The 15,297-nt window shown below is 40.4% G+C and overlaps 1 protein-coding gene across 3 annotated transcripts in view; it reads right to left on the bottom strand.

Moving 5' to 3' along the window:
* The window catches only part of TGFBR3 (transforming growth factor beta receptor 3), a 127,776-nt gene that overhangs the window by 96,369 nt on the left and 16,110 nt on the right, over nucleotides 1–15,297 (bottom strand). The window lies entirely within an intron of this gene.

Genomic DNA, 15,297 nt, shown 5'->3' with positions numbered 1-15,297 from the left:
GTTAGGGCCAGCAAGTATGTATACTGTAACACAGCCAAGTCCTGAAATCATTACCTTAAACCCAGCATACATGCTGAACACTTTAGCAGCACATACCACCTTCAACTCCCATTGAAATCTGTAGATTCTTGTGGGGATGCTGGTTTTTTATTATCTCACAGGGTCAAGCTCTTAGTCCTTAATCAGGCAAGAATCCAGATGAGGTCCATGGGAGATTTGCCAGAGAAAAGACTAAATGGAGAGTGAGAAAGGATGACTCTAAACAACTTGGGAGCAGATCTTTATACAGAACAGAGAGCGTGCATATTGTACGCCTGATTCATAGGGAGTAATTTAGCTCACGCAGATGGCAGCCACATGTAAAAAGATTTGGCCGTATATATCCTATACTTGCGCCTCTTCTTCATTGAAAAGAGAAAGGCTCATCACTGGACAGGCATGATTTCGATTATCTAAAATGTAAATTTTGACAGAATGAGTCCAGTAATGAGATTTTCAAAACTGTTAAAAGAATATAAATTTGATTGTAAAATAAAACACTTACTAACTAGTACCCTTGAGGTTCTCTGCCTTCCAGACCTCCACCAGAAGTTAAACAAACCCCACACCAAAACAAAACCACTCTCAACGAACACGTAAAATTGCTCACTTAAGAACTATCTCTCAAAAGGCTATCTGGAATATCAGCCAGAGCTCTTAAATGAATTACTAACTAATGTCTCTCTTTCCATCTCCCTTGAGGTAAAGTTTTGTTTAAGGAGTTTCTTACTAAATGCTACACTCACTCATCTTTCTATCTAAGTAACAACTCACGCCCTGCTCGTTGCACCCCTTCTTCCCCTCCAAAATACAAAAAGATTTTCTCCTCCTTGACTTCCTTCTGCTCATTCCTTCCCTTATTAAGCATGTGCCCTATGTTTTATCCTACCAGATTTCCCCCCATATAGTTCTGACATGGGCATTTGAAGAAATGCAGAGATGTGGTTCTACAAGAGTTAACTGAGTCCCCATTTTGTTAATGTACTGACCAGCTGCTTGTTAGCTGTAACCAAAAAGAGCGTGCACATTGGCAGTTAACTGTTAAACGCATTTTCAAAACTATTAATAAGTTGGAAACAATTCAAGCCCAGGACACGAATACAGCGTATACTCCCAGGCGAGCATCAGATATAAAAGGAGAACTGAGATGGCCTCCATATGAAATCACAATGGCTCTTCTCCTCAAATAATCTTTTATTGACTTTTGCCTTTTTTTTTTTTTTAAAAAAGGGAAGTTGGGGAAAGGAGTTTTAACTCAGGAAATAAGTCATTTGTGCCCAATGCTAACATAGCCTTTATAAGGCACGTATCTTAGTATCACTGCTGCCCAGAAAAAAGTCTCAGGGAACCTCAAAGCCGATTCAAGTTTCACAAAAATATAAAATGTTCACACGCACATCTAAAGTACTTCCCTTGCAGAGACCCCACAGGTGCCGAAATCCATCTCCCTGTATGGCAATGGTTCAACTCCCATCTAAGAGCTTGCCTGAAGAAGGCAAGAGCCCCCTTGATACTACAGACGGCAGGGACTCACACAGGGAACCCGACTGCCAGCGATGGAGTACAATTCATTGTCTTTTCCAGTACACAAAAACTCTAGATGCTCCTTCTTAAACAATCAAACAAACAAGACATCAGGAAAAAAAAAATGCAGGTAGATTCTGCAAAAACTAACCACAAAATATAAAATAAATATAAAAGCCTGAGGATGTTCATGCTGCAAGATCACAGAAGCTTTCTTGCCACAACTTAACTGGAAGCAGATACCTCAGTGAGCAGGGTGGCTTTTCCCTTCCAACAAAAAGACAAACCAACGGCCCAGCCCTACATACAGGGTGAGCAGTGAGAAACCTTACAGTGAGACTTTCAAAGTGACTTGGCAACACTTAGAACAGCGTAACTTTGTTTTCAAGTACAATCAGTAAAGGATAGCACTATTTAGAAAACAGTCACAATATCCTGGAACTTACTAGATGTAAAATAACTCTGCAGTGGAGTCAGCAGTCTGTGGGGCCTCATACACACTTTGCAAGCCTTGAAACAATCCCCCAGAAAGGGCATTAAATAAAATGAGTAATATCTCTTCCTGCTAAACATAAGAGGTACACGTAAAAGCTATCATTGAGTCAGCACTTGGTGGTGGCAGTCTGTACAATAAAATCTGTTTTGCTGGAATTTATAAAAGTCTGAAGGTGGCCACTGCTATGCATCTCACATACCTAGATAGATTTTTTTTTTTAATTGTTACTACTATTTTTGTAGAAGAAAATAACATTCAAACGACCCATTTCAATGTATCCATAATTAGGGGGTAACATCAGGTTTTGATTTTGGGGAAAAAACAAGAGCTAGGAACTGTCTTTCCCAGCTGACAAAAGTTGGATATTAAATAAATGGCATTTTAATACAAACAAAAAACAAGCAGACAAATAACATAATACAGGGCCCGGTTAAGTCACTGTAAGGTTTTGTTCATATTGTTTGGTAGGGTTTAGATAAGCTCAGCTGTTTCAGGCTTTCACTTGCTAGCACTGCAGCATAACGCACTGAGTGTGAAGGGTTCCAGCTCAGAGTCCTGACAAGGGCTGCTGCGTCTCATTTATTTAACAATTTTAATACGAAAAGCATGCAAGTTTCAACATTGCATTGTACAATAGTGCATTTCCTTTCCATAATGTATTGTATATCACTGTTGGAAACTCTGCTAAGTGGGCAAACCCTTCTTCTGGGTACAGCTACATCAGTTACATGAACAAAAAAGCGTTTCTGTCAGCTTTTCATGTACTTTTGGGCAAAGAGGTGTAGCTATGCTTTTGTTGCCATATGCTCCAATTCTGACAGGATACGTTTTACTTGGTGGTTGATGTCTAACTGTGCCACCAGGTGAACCACAGATCAAGTTACTCAAAATACTTGAACGATACTTCGATACTCCTGTAAGAGGAAATTCAGTTTTGATCTAGTACAAACATGAGCTGCTACAAAAAAGGGAGGTTCCACTACCTCTGCCACCCTTCTTCAAGGGTCCCTGTGTTCGCTCTAGCAATCATGAAGGTGTAGGGAAAACCAGCCACTCTTCTAGGACTTCAAAAGCTCTCACGTAAGCACACAGGAGCCAGGCTGAAACTTGTTCTTCGTATTAGTGGACCAGTGGTTAAACTTCCATTCCCTTTAATGAAGTTAACACCCATTATTTTACAAACATCTCATGAGATTCATGATAATTTACTGGCCGTACAATGCAGAGGCATTCTTAACATTACACTGCAAGGGAAGTTACTTGGCTAAGCATAAGCCTGACTGTATCCCTGCTTTAAAAAAAGCCACCCCCTACTGATCAACTGAAGAGTGGTACCAACATTTTCTAATGGGATACAAACAACTAAATAAACAAGACGCCCCCCCCCCCCCGAGGTCAACACAGACCTGACTCATAATAAGAGAGAAACAAGGCAGAGCAGTTCAGCAGTCCCACTACTCTCAGCCCGACTACCAGTGCCAGAAGCTTGGCTGGAAAAGAAGAACAAAGTTCTTGTTGAGCACAAATGTCCTTTTCTCTGGATAACAAGGGTACAGTAACAAATCAAATATATTCAGAAATAAAGCACGGAAGTGTACTCTCATTCACCAATTCTTTAACTACCCTTAATATAACCATTAACAGTTTAGTTAACCACCTAGGACAGTCAGCTGCAGTTTTTGTTCACCATAAATGGAAAGAGAGACCCCATATATAACCCACAATACATTGTTAAGCCATTGTATGAAAAAAACCTGTTTATATTAAAAACTTCCAATGTAACTGCACTGTTGTATTTAAACATTCTTTGAGATTATCCAGAAGACTACAAGGACGGTTGTTTAAAAAGTCTGTCAGCTGCTCTATGTGTATATTAGGGGCATCACAAAGGCATCAAATACTCATTAGTGATGAGATCACTCTAAGAAAATATACTAATATACATCCCGGATACAGACAGTTAACAGTGAGGTATTGGACACAGGAGGAAGAATGTATCCCCAAGGAAAGAGGGGAGCAGAGAGCATCACACTCATGGCAGGGTCCCACTGAAAGCGAGTAACAGTGTGAGTCCCTTCACTGGCACTACAGCCCTTGCACAGCAGGTTCCCACTAAATGTCTCTCTAACTGACCAGTGATGGCCTATTTAACAAAATAGCGTGGAAGACCTAACAAGAAGTGGATAGGAAGAAAAAGCAAACGAACCCATGTATCACAAATGGATTAGGAATATCAAAAGACTTCAGACCAGGACAACTGTATTGTTACCACTTCAGGGCATGAACCCTAAGATTAATTCCAGTAACGAAGAAGGAGCTGTGCTACACTGCTCTAAAATTTCTGCCATAAAATTGTCCTACAGTCGTAATGTTATACGACCATATCAGGATCAGACACCTGCTGACTGGTTTAGGGTGGGATTATTTGGCAGAAGATGTAGCTACTTTGTGCAGAAAGTTACGGTCTAAACACGAACGCTTTCCAGTGGCGGGGGCTTGTTGCCCGCAAAGCAGCAAACTGAATCCCCAGAGAAGCATTCCAGCAAGGGACGCCACCAGGGAGCACTGGGACACCAGCATACAGGCTGGCACCATGGAGCACTAGAGAAAAATCATATCCCTTCTACTGGAACAGAGTATTGCTCCTTTCAAAAATTTAATGAAAGCAACTGGAACAAGGAGACAACACAGGTATCAGAACTGAATCAACTTAATTAGTTCAGTGAACTAGAACAAAAAATGTTTATTGCTCTAATTAAATTAATCCAGTCCACTAGGCCAAAAAAGCATTGATTCGTTGCTCAGAAATCCTCCCAAATAAATCCTGATTTCACCCTACTTTTTCTTTGAGCAATCTTGTCAAATCATAGACAGATACATGAACGCTTGACCTGTAAAACCATCTTAAGTGCATTATTATTTCTCTGGAGAAAGAGGGAAGCTACAATCTAGGACTCCTTGAGGCGGGGGGGGGGGGGGGGGGGGGGGGGAGCAGATTCTTTGTTAGCAACCTTTACTTGAAATGTCTTAGACAATTTTTTTGCTGAATACTTTTGCATAGTGCTTGTGTGATGTTGAAACAAACAGAAGAATTAGCTGGTTAGGTTTCCTCTGCATACAGGAAGATTTTAACAACACCATTAAGCAGCTCACTACTCAGAACTGTTTCATTAGAATTCTTTTCTCCTGAATCATATCAATAAAGTTGAAGTTCAGTCTGGTATTCTTAAGAGCTGACTTACAGGCTTCTCGCTGCAAATGTACTTTTGAGATCCAGTAAATGTAACAGAGACCTAGAATTAAGTAAATTTAGTTTTTAAAATTCTTTTATTCAAAATCAACCATCACAGAGAGTCTTAAGCATTGTTTTACTTTAGGCATGAAATTGCGTAAAAAAACCTAGCTTTGTTAATTTCAAAAAAATAAAAGAGAATAGAGAGTTCAAGAGAATTCACAAGCAACAGAACAGGGTCTTTTTCAGGATTGCTTTTATTTTTCTGCTACTGGCATGAAGCATTCCTTATTCTGAGCATTTTAGTTACTTTTTTTTTTCCTTGTTATAGAAACTATTACTAAAGTCAGTTAGCTGGCCTTTTAACAAGAGACACTGGAGAAACATTTGCCTAGGTGTTTAGACAATTGTAATCTTTTAAAAAAAAACCAACCTCAGAGTCCTTCTTATGATGCATATTTTAGCTCTCTTACTTCTATCTGTGACAATACATGTTATCACAGAGATCAAACATTAGCGCTGGGAGAATGAAAGCAAATACAGCGAACAATATGGCCACGAGCACTATTTCAGCAAGAAAAACAACTACTACTGGCCTAGTTCCAAAAAGCAACTGAGACAAGTATATCCAAGGTGATCTCTGAACAGTTTTCTTGCCAATTTTCTCAAATACCCATTACTTTTTCAGCTTGAAGGTGAAAATATCCCATAGAACAATTAATTACTGCTTTGAATTCATTAGTGCTATAAAAGGAAATTTTGCCAGACTGATCTAACATTTCAAAGCAGAAAATGCAGAAAATTGGCAACTGTTACAAATTACATAGTTTAACAAATCATCTCCAAAGTTGAAGTCTGCCTTAATACAAGAAACTGAAGCCACATATTAAATTTCTAACATGTTGCTCAAACTAAGCATGGGATGTAATGTAGTCCCACCCACTGTTTTAAGTTTTCTTCTAATGATGCAAGAGTCACATTTCACCTGAAAATCCTTTTGCCTACAGCAAAGCAAGAGTGTCTCATATTTCCCATCCCCTTGCTTTGAGTATGACTGATTCTACTTCCTGTAAAAATAGTGATTTTTTTTTTTTTTTTTTTTTTAAAATAAGGGTTGGCATGGCAGGAGAAGAAAGAGAAGCAGCTCCATCAGTTAAGACACTCCTCAGGACATCATAACTAATTTATGACTTGCCAAAACTTCAACCAGCTTGTTCCTCGTCCGAGATCACAAAGAACTTCTGCAGTTCAGCATCCACTAGTCTAAACACAAGCAAGGCAGGCAAAAAGTCTGACAGACCTTTAAATAAAACCTTTGCCATTTTCATGCCTCCAAAAAAGGGTGGGGGGAAGGTTTTGAAGAATTAATGAGATAACAGCAGTTAGCACTGATGTGATCCGAGTACTTTAAAGCTATTACGTTAGTCCTTCAAACGGTCCTGCACGGAAGACGACAGAGCAAAACGCATCTGTTTTACATATCAAGAGACCAAGATTGAGAGATGAAATAACTCATGGCGAGATCACAGAGAAAGTCACTAACCAGATACAAGCCTTTCATTTTTCAGTCAAAAGCTGAGGCTCATAGGTTAGTCCTATGTATTTAATACACCTATGGCCATCAGGTCATGGGGACTCCACAAGAAGAATTGATCCAGCCAGCAGCCCAGCCATCACTGCACTCTTCAGGAGTCCCTGCTCATGGCCGAGGACATGCCACAGCTGGGAAGAATCAATTTGACAGCCTGTAACTCTCTCCACCCTCTCCCAAGGGTCCTTCAGACACAGGCATTTACATTGGGATTGAGTGCACCCTCAGCAAGTTTGCTGACGATACCAAGCTGTGTGGTGCGGTTGACATGCTGGAAGGAAGGGATGCCATCCAGAGGGACCTTGACAGGCTTGAGAGGTGGGCCCGTGTGAACCTCATGAAGTTCAACAAGGCCAAATGCAAGGTCCTGCACATGGGTTGGGGCAATCCCAAGCACAAATACAGGCTGGGCAACGAGTGGATTGAGAGCAGCCCTGTGGAGAAGGACTTGGGGGTATTAATGGATGAAAAACTGAATATGAGCCAGCAATGTGCGCTCACAGCCCAGAAAGCCAATCGCATCCTGGGCTGTATCAAAAGAAATGCGGCTAGCAGGTCGAGGGAGGTGATTCTCCCCCTCTACTCCGCTCTTGTGAGACCCCACCTGGAGTACTGTGTCCAGCTCTGGAGCCCCCAGCATAAGACAGACATGGACCTGCTCGAGCTGGTCCAGAGGAGGGCCACAAAGACGATCAGGGGGCTGGAGCACCTCCCCTATGAGGACAGGCTGAGAGAGTTGAGGTTGTTCAGCCTAGACAAGAGAAGGCTCCGGGGAGACCTTATAGCGGCCTTCCAGTACTTAAAGAGGGCCTACAGGAAAGATGGAGAGGGACTCTTTACGAGGGAGTGTAGTGGTAGGATGACAGGTAACAGTTTTAAACTGAAAGAGGGTAGATTTAGATTGGATATTAGGAAGAAATTCTTTACTGTGAGGGTGGTGAGACACTGGAACAGGTTGGCCAGAGAAGTTGTGGATGCCCCCTACCTGGAAGTGTCCAAGGCCAGGTTGGATGGGGCTTTGAGCAACCTGATCTAGTGGAAGGTGTCCCTGCCCATGGCAGGGGGGCTGGAACTAGATGATCTTTAAGGCCCCTTCCAACCCAAACCATTCTATGATTTAGCCACCACACAGGATGAACATACACACGTCAAGTCACACAGGGCAGCTGTGTGTTGGCTGTATGAAAAGTGCATGTCAGTCAACGGGCAGAAGACTCCACCACGGTCCTCAGACACAGCAGAGCAGGCAGCACACCTGCCCAGCAGTGCCCTGAGCCACATGGAGGTTTTATGCTTCAGAGCAGATGTTTCCCAAGACCAACCAGGAATCACTCATTTGGACTAAACACACACCACACACACACATCTACAACGTGTGGCCATTGCTGTAAGAGTTTCTCATCTTCTACAGATTTCCTTAAAGCAACCCCAAATGTGCAAACTGAACTATGTTAAGCTACTTCAGCAATAGCTACATTTTCAAATAACCTTTTTGCCTTTACTCATTTTCATACCATTGCTGAAGCCTAAGGAACCGCCATGACATTGTGATGCTAAGTGGCCATTTACCCCCGCTGATTTTTACACATTAATGAAAGGTACACAATCTTGTGAAGGGAAAAAATGTCAACTTGACTTAGCAGCTTGAATGAAAATAGCTTGAGGAGAATTCTCTAGTAGGACATATGTTTTACTGTTCCATTTAAATGGAAATTAATAATATAAAGGAAAATTCTATTTATTCCAAAATAAATTGCATCAACCCTCCTTTCCAGACACAAGGCAAATTTGGTGATCTAGGAAGTGAAGAAAAAGAAAAGAGGACAAGAAATGAAGATAACCACAAAATCAATTCTTCACTCTCTGTTGGCTCCAACTGTTAAGTAAAGTCATTAAAAATTTAAAAACAAAACAACAAAAAAAACCCAACACCAAAACACCAAACCTGTTCCAGAGGAAAGCAAACTTTTTACTGAAGAGGTAAAACAGCAACAAACCTTACGAATGTTTCCATCGCCTAACCCTGAATTCCTTTATTTGTTACTTCTTCTATGCACTGCTTCCAATAACGAGTAATGACATTTTCAGTTTAGTTCTTTCCATCACTGACAGGTAAAATCCCCTTTTTATTAACTGCCTATTAGTTAAGTCTCACAGTGTAGTAGCTGCCAAATAAGGGAACAATAGCTCCATCTTTTATAAAGTACACCTAAAAATATGAAGAAAAGCACACTGTGCTTGAAGCAGCTGCACTTTATGGAATTATTAAAAACCTTTGCTTTTGTCACCTGGGGTCAAAATTTATCCTTGGTGAAATTCCATTGAGTTAAAACAAGTTTACACCAAAGAGGAATCCAACTCAATGCCTTCAGGTAATGAAACGTGGCACAGAGTCTTTGTGCTAAATATATTTTTTTTCACTCCAAATTCATCTCTCCTATGACTTACAGCCTGAGGGACTTCAGTTCCTTTTATTGTCATTAGCTACAGAGGATGAAATTATTTCTCTTCTTTGAAAAGGAATATATCTGGTCCCTATATTCTCTCTACACTATAACATAACCAGTAGTAAAACAACAGTGTTGATCCATGCAAATATATTTCAGTGGAAAAAGCTTATAAAAGAAAAAAAACTTGCAGAAACTCAATACATTTTTCCTGTGAAAGTAACAACTGTTTCTCTAATAGCAGATGCTCCATTTCTCGTTGAGACACCCTAGGACCACATTTGCAAATGCTGGGTTTGGGGTGCTACAGCCCTTGGAGCCTAATTCTTCCTGTACAACAGATAAAACTGTGCTGTTTGATGCTTGCACATGCCCTGCTTAGTCCAAATGACAGAATTTATATTATTTTGCAGCAAAAGAAACAAGCAAGCACAAAATAAAGTTATCATTCTGTAGAGCCAAGGTAGGCAGGTTCAACGTATCAACAGCTGAGGTAATTTTGATGGGAGAATAATTTTAAAACAAAAAAAATTAAAGGGCCAATACATATTAGTTAGAAGACAATTTTTTTAGGTATGTCCTAGAGTACCTACCACTTTGCTCTGTAGACCCTTGAGTTCAGAAAACAACTGTGCCTCTCCTTGACGTTAGACAAGACAAGAATACCATCTTTAGTTAACTAAATATGCCTTTTTTACTTTTTTATTAAAGAGATCAAGGGTTTGTGTTATTTTTAAGCTAAATGACAAATTGAGAAGCTAAGAAAGAGTTAATAAGGGCCTACAGTACAGAAAGGATATTAAAAGATCTACAAGCAAAATCCCAATTCCCTTCAGAAAACAAAAGAATTATTTTTAGCACAGTATTTATAAAATAATTACATGATGCTTAGAACTTGTTAAAGACAAGTTTCTCTTACAAAAAACTTCAATAAATTTCCTTAGAAAGACAAGGATTAATGCCATTCACCATTCCATGCCATAAAATCTTCCGCAAAACTACTTTTCATCAGTTGAGTACTTCCCTCCAGAGACACTCAGTAATGCTGCCATTTGCCTGCATCTATACAATTCAAGTACTGCATTACGAGCTTGATATTTCTTAGAATTCCTTTGGCATCATCCAGAGTCAGTTTTAATCAAAGAAGCAGACTTTCATGTTTACTGATAAATGCTCTGGTTCAGCAAAGCACTTAGACATACGCTCAGTTGTTTTGCTGAATCAGGACCCACAACCCCACATCCTACTGTTCCACGTGGGTGCCGAACTCTGCTGAAATTCAACCGTTTTTAGCTTCAGAGCCTTGCTGATACAGGAAAAATGCAGTCTGCTGAGTTCAAGCCATTCCAAGTCTGTGATACAATTACCTCTTCTAAAATACATAGCCTTTCTCTGTATCCTGACACTCAAAGTTCTTCAGAATTTTTGTGTGGTTTTGGAAGATAAAAATACTGTTTATGCATAAACCACACAGAAATGGCACAGGATCTGACTCAACTGAGCTGGCTGAGAGACAGACAGAAGACCAGTTAAAAACCTAATTTACACAGGAACAGATCACCGAACGGCAGTGCTGATGAAACATTAATTCAGAGGACCTACAGATTTAGTCTAGCTTCCCAGCTTTGATCAGCCTTTGTATTTAAATTGCTCACTTAAAAACATCATTTACTGCTTGAAAGGTATTACTTCTTTTTGTGTGAAATTAGATTAACAGTTTTTTGTGTATATTTTGCCTTCTCAAAGTTATCTCACCAAGCTCACTGACATGAAGTTAGGAATTCATCATTTGGTTCCCTATCAGATGAACATCTGACATTAAGATGCTTCAAATCACCATCAGGGTGCTGAAAGGATAAAAAAAATTAGAACATTTTCCACCTTTAAGAGCTAGTCAGCGGTTCCTAATTAGTATTTCTCAGAAGTGAGAGCATGATAGGCTCTCATGAGAAGAGCACGGCTGTTCCCTTACAGCCTCTACAGGAGGGCTCCCAGCCTTTCCAACCCGAAGTGTGGCAGCGGCACAGATACAAGACAAGCAAGGCACAGCACGCAAACCAGCCCTCTGCTCCTCTAATGCTTCTCTGAGCTTGCGTCTTTAAATGCGCCGAGTACTGGTTAATCTCGTCCTCTAAAAGACTGACTATCCAGACCATAAAGGAATAGGACTGGGTGGCTTTTCAAGGGAGGCAGAAGCTGGCTGATTTGAAATCTCTATCTGTTCAAAAGTTGCAACCAGTCTGTGCTTTACTTCAGTCCTAATAATTCAAGAGCCAACCCCTGTCCCTTGGTTCTCATCCTCTAACCACAATTTAAACAAACAAAAAGCCCCACACCTCTGCCAACAAATATTTTGAGGAAAAATTAAACTTACAATTTAATTAGATCTAGGAAATACCCAGCAAACACTGTTTAAAACAGAAGGAAATTTGTGTGACTGACTCCCAGCATTACTTCTTTTTTTTTTTTAGATCACGTCCTTCACCTTCCAGTGGAAGGACTTTCTATTATACTTCGAAGGATCCTATATTGCTTTTGGAAACACAGTGTTCAAGGTCAAGGGAAGTTCCTCTTTAAAAAAAAGAAAAAATGTCATGACAAGGCCTGTTTCTTCCTGTTGTTACGCTTATTAACATGGCACCCATCACCACCATATCTGGGGGGCACAGATCCAAAAGATACATTAGCTTACAAGCAAACAGCCTTATTGAAAATGAAGCAACACATGCTCTGAACAACGTAAGATTACTTATAAGAACAAGTATGTAGAAAGAAAGAAAAAAAAAGCTAGGATAACAATACAGTAGAGAATCAGGGAATAAAGAGCTGTTGAAAGAAAACCATAGAGACAGACGTAATGTGAGCAGATAAACCAGTAAGCTCAGTATTACAGAAAATGGGTGAATTCTTCAATATATCCAATTCTTACAGTCTCTCCATCAGCCTGACCACAACCATGAAACTCTGTCACAAGGAGAGAGGTGTCTACAAGGCAAGCACAGGCAACATCAAATGTCAGAGGGGTTGAGGGGAAGAGAACATAGCTGCATGGGCAAATTCTGGTTGGTATCAGATGCCATGGCTGCACTACTTTGTCAGCAGCGGGAATGATTTGCACCACCAGAGGATCTACCCCAGAAGGCTGGAATGAGACCCTTGGCCAGCGCAGATCCACAGACTATATCACCCTTCTATCTTCTTTCCAGCTGAACAGTAAGGCAGGAAAGAACAAGGAAAAAAAGTAGTTCAAGTTAAAAAAATTTTCCCATTCCTTCATGGAAGAACCTATCTTGTTGAAGGTTTAGCCCTCAGGGTCTAGGGCAGGTATGTGTTTTAGCTGTCCTCTAAGACATTTTATCAAGACATACATCATGCACCCAACTGCACAAATTTGCCAGCAAGTAAAATAAATACGTTTCAGCCTTTGATTTACGCTACATTAGGACAGAATATGTTTGCTCCCAAGACTACAAAGCCAGACTTGCTTATGAGGTTATCCAAGGCTGTAGCAGTGTGCAGTTCTGAGTGTGTGTGTGGAGTTCCTACTGCAGGTTACCAGACCTTAGTTAAGCCCACTTCAAAAACGTAATTGCTTCAGACAGGCAGGTAGTTTGCCAGCAGTTCTCCTCTCCATCCTGCCTTGGACTTTCCGTGGGGAAGAAAAATCTCACAGTAATCAAGGTCTTCTTTGCAGTCTTCTTCTGTACAATTGAAGCTGTATAAATATGAGCTTACAAGAAATCTGTGTATAAGCTAAAAGTAAATCAGATTCAGATAAGCATTTAGCTACATACATCCGGGCAGTAAAAGGAGGTAGAGAAATAGACAAATATTCTTTGAATATTTATACAGACCATTTTCAATGCAAAGTTAGTGAGGTGTATTCTTTAAGCTATTAGCATGAAAAACATGCAGTTTTGTGGCTCAGGTTTGAATATGCATCTCTGTGCATCATGTCATCTAACTCAGGTTTTTTTGAGTTATATATAACACATTAGTACCTTAAAAAGCAAGAATGGAAAGAAAAAAACCCAAACCAACACAGATTCTGTCTAGAAGATCACCTATATCTGAAAAGATAACAATGCTGAAGATATTGGTCTAGGTTTTGTTGCTGACTTTCCAATAATAGCAGTGTCAGTGTAGGACTGGCAAACAAAAGAAAGGTGTGCTCTCCTGCAGCAGCCTCATTACTTCAGAAACAAAGAGTAAGCTGGAAAAAGGCTCAATATATAAAAATCAACACCCTAGGGAGGTGGCATGCTGCCCCCTGCCTCCCCCAGGCTTCACCACAGGCATGCAGGGATTTTATTTATACTTCTTAGTTTTATTTATACTTCTCAGTTTTATTTATACTAGTATGATAATGGTTCAAGCCTGAAAAAGTGCAGGTTCTGCACACTGCCAATTAAGAGCCAAGCCTGCGGTACCCTGGCCATCACGCTGACAATAGCTCATGGGCATCTGCCACAGCTTTTTCCGCGCACAAGTAGATCGCGTTGCTTGCTCCCACCTGTATTTCACCTATAGCCACAAACTCCCTGCATTTAAAGTATAATTGTTTGGGTTAACAGGACTCGGTGACTACTAACACAAAAACGTTGCAAAAGCTCTATCTAAATAACCTTCAGAAAGCTGTCCTTCCTCAGCTGTAATTATCTCTGCCTCCAATCGATCAATCTCTCTCTCCTTCAGAGTCCATCAGTTCTTTATTGCTCTTATCTTACTGTACTCATGATACTCTGTAAAGGACATTAACCAGTTGTTCTCATTAAGAATTTATTGCAAAAATAAAAAGCATGGAAGAAAACCAAAACCCACAGGACAGGCACAGCTAGAAACCACAATGATGGTGCTTCCTCACCTCCTCCTAATGAACTGTGACCCTTCCTACTCCCTTCAGCTATCTTCTTCCCATGTAAATAGTGGGAAGAATCAGTCTCCAAGAAGAAATAACTTTGAAGCTAGCCCTACTCTGAACAGGGGGCTGGACTAGACTTCCAGAGGTCCCTTGCAGCCAGAATCATTCTATGACTCTACTTATGAATAAGCATCTGATCAAATCCAAGGCCATAGTGCTTTTTAAGAGTTTGTTTCAAGAATAGCTGCCAGAGGAAAACACAGAATTGGGGAGCAAAACCAAAAAAACCACAATAAATGTCAGGACAGACATGCTAAGCTTTCTGAACAATGAATAACTTTCTAATAGTACTACTATGTTTGATAACACTTTTAAATTAGTGGTTTTTAATTAAAGCTGGTGTTAAGAGGTAAGCTGACTTCTTAGGCAAGCAATCTCCTCAGCAGCAAAATGGAACTGTGGTTGTGATCAATTAAAACAGTTATTTTCTACACTGGCACTTTCTTTTAAAGTAGATTTTTATGCATCTATAATGATTCAGATTCATTCCAAGTAATCGCTCTTCTCAGCCAAGACCAGCATTCATATCCTCAGCTCAAGCCACAGACACACTCAGACACACCCTGTATTGCTGAAAGTTCATCAGTAATGAAGCTATTGCAAAATGTCAGCATCACATACTATTAAACAATCAAAGTTACTAATGTTGGATGGATGCCTTCAGGAGGTCAACGCCAGAGAAAGTCCCACAAGGCTTGAGGGCTTGAAACAACATAATTTTCCATGCTGACGATGAAAGGAAGCCAAATTGTAACACATCTAATTGCTCAGCCCTGTCTCTTCCAAAGCTGGTCATCTTTTCCACAGTGAGGACATCTCAGATTTAAGCAAGCCATCTGTCCACTGTCCACTTTTCCCACTACCTCATTTTGACTGACTGTATATTCACTTGGCCTCTTCTTCAATGACCCACGCTGTATGCAAGCTGGACACATAAGAAGAGGCTTCCCCTTGCAACCACAGGAAGATCTTTGACAAACAAACATACCGACAAGAATCACTTCAGCACTTGAAGAAACTACAATATAAGCTAGGTACTTGAACTCT

Source organism: Gymnogyps californianus, chromosome 8, assembly GCF_018139145.2.
Source record: "Gymnogyps californianus isolate 813 chromosome 8, ASM1813914v2, whole genome shotgun sequence".
Taxonomy (NCBI): domain Eukaryota; kingdom Metazoa; phylum Chordata; class Aves; order Accipitriformes; family Cathartidae; genus Gymnogyps; species Gymnogyps californianus.
This window is presented reverse-complemented; position numbering and strand designations above follow the sequence as displayed.